Below are 2,296 nucleotides of genomic sequence, written 5' to 3' on the forward strand. Positions count from 1 at the left end.
AATTTTACTTCTGTACCACTGGGCGTCTTGAGTAGCATGAGTTGTTAAATAACCTATTTTAAAAAATCCAGCAACGAGTCGCGTAACTTTCCCGGCTGTTATGAGATCTTAATTAAAAAATAAATTTTATATTATTAAACATAAATAAATTTGCGTGTGGCACCATTATTTATGAGATTTTCTTATAAAAAAACTTTTTATATTTTTAGTTATTATAAAATGATAAAAAGCTTGATTTTGAGGGTAGGTATTAATTAGATAAAAAATTGTAAATGTTAATAAAAAGTAAAATCTTCATTAAGTCCGACCGTACTTGAAATGTGATCCACCATCCTCTCGACGTTTAACTACCAAAATTTAATAGCATCAATTCTCCTAATATACAAACTTCTTTGCAAAATTTTGGAAAATTTCGACAAAAAGCATAGGAATTATTATGCTTCAAATTGGGGGAACAAAATCGTGCCCTCCGACACATATACTAATATCCATACACACAAGAAACCCCTGAAGGTTTTTGCATGTTTAGAAATTTCAAGCTCCCGAGTCCAAAAATGTAAGAATTTTGAGGGTCATTTTTTTAAATTTTTACGTATAACAAAATCTTTGAAAAAAGTGTTAAGCAACATAGACTTTCCTAAACCCGAATTTCCAACGATAAGAATGTTACATTCGTATCAGAGTTTGTTCGTGGAGAGTATATATTCCACATAACTCCAAATTTCTGTTTTTAAAAAGAAATCAATACATTCCCCAGGTGAGGCTCGAACTCACAACCCCGGCATAACTCACAAGTACTGCTTATAAGTACCGTGCGCTAACCAATTGCGCCACTGGGGAACACACTTCCCAATCACGTTAACAGTTACCAACATTTTCGTTTGCGAACGCGAAACGATTCCGAACGACGCTCGCGATAAGCCAATTCGTAATTAACCTTTCACGTAGCGTCTGTGTGTTTTGTGCGTTTCGCTTTCTTCAAAGGTCAGACTCAACAAAGCAAAAACGGCGCACCAGAATCGAACAATCGTCACGAAATTAAAATTAAAAATAGCGAATTTTGGAAACAAGTGGGCGAAGCATGGAATTATTTATCCGACTAAATTTGCAATTGTCGAATTTACAGCAAAGAGAATATTTGTTCTGTTACTTCACACAGTAATGCCTCGTATGCGGGTTCACTCAGTAAAAGTCAGTTTGCGTTTCACTTGTGGTTCCCCGAACGAAAACAATGGCCTCCTATTCTCTGAAAATTTCGCCGAACACACGTGGAGGATTCCTGGCTCAAAGTTACACGCTTAAAACGAAGTTCTGCGTGCATTTTGCATTCTATAACATTGTATATGTTTACTCGTACAATGTGGATAATAAAAGTGGTGTGAACGCTTTGTAAGAAGTTAAAGATAAACTCGGATTTATTATTACAGGACAAGAAATTGTTTAGTCGTGAACGAAAGGTCAATGAACTTTTTGTCATTACGACTATTTTTCATACGAAAGCCCGGAGTTTCGTGCACCAGACGCAATTGTTAGAAAAATATAATCCCGGCTTCGTCTCCATTCATAAGAATGATTATTAATGTGGCGTAGTAAACACTAGTATTGTGTTTTATTCCAAAGACACATGGCAAATTTTCCATCAAATTCCTTTATTAGTTGAGAAGTTTAAATTTAATTTCGAAACGCGATGAGCTTGAAAGTTTGACTTGTGTCGAATCGTGAACTGCGGCTTAACGACGCAACGGTAAATCCAACAGGGTGAAATGCTTCTGGGTCGGAATGGACGTAATCAAGAGGTGCGTTATTGATCATATTTGACCGTTAGTTGGAGCAAGTGCTTGTGGTGTAGTGGTTATCACATCCACCTAACACGCGGAAGGTCCCAGGTTCTACCCCTAGCAGGCATAAGCTAAATTTCTATAGTTTTTTGGGAAGTTCACTCATTGTACTGTATAATGAGTGAAAATAACTGCATATGCATTAACTACGTAAACTTAATTTTTAAGTTTTCCATTTTGCTGTATAACTCTCATAGGCAATCCAGTCTAAAGCAGTAAGCATTAGTGATTATTGAAATAACTCATTTATTTAAAAATTTACTTTCACAATTTAATCAGTTGACTGTATGTATCATTTCCTTAGCTAATTATATTGGGATAATCTAATTTTCTATGTACTGCATAATATTTACTCGGATGTCAAGCTACGTTGATTTGCTGTTTGAATATATAGTTTAAACGAACTACTTTTCTCGACAATTTAGTTCGATGAGTAATGCTATGCTCTCAGCTAATTT

General features: G+C 35.3%; 2 non-coding genes across 2 annotated transcripts; one reads left to right on the forward strand and one right to left on the reverse strand.

The window, feature by feature from the left end:
- Positions 1 to 749: 749 nt before the first annotated feature.
- Positions 750 to 840, reverse strand: Trnai-uau. The gene is given in 2 exon segments: positions 750 to 785; positions 803 to 840. It is a non-coding gene; the product is annotated as a tRNA-Ile (tRNA).
- Positions 841 to 1,834: 994 nt separating this feature from the next.
- Positions 1,835 to 1,907, forward strand: Trnav-aac. The gene has a single exon. It is a non-coding gene; the product is annotated as a tRNA-Val (tRNA).
- The last annotated feature ends 389 nt before the right edge of the window (positions 1,908 to 2,296 follow it).

This window comes from Centruroides sculpturatus, unplaced genomic scaffold, assembly GCF_000671375.1.
Source record: "Centruroides sculpturatus isolate CEXI.00-Female unplaced genomic scaffold, Cexi_2.0 scaffold3675, whole genome shotgun sequence".
Lineage (NCBI taxonomy): Eukaryota > Metazoa > Arthropoda > Arachnida > Scorpiones > Buthidae > Centruroides > Centruroides sculpturatus.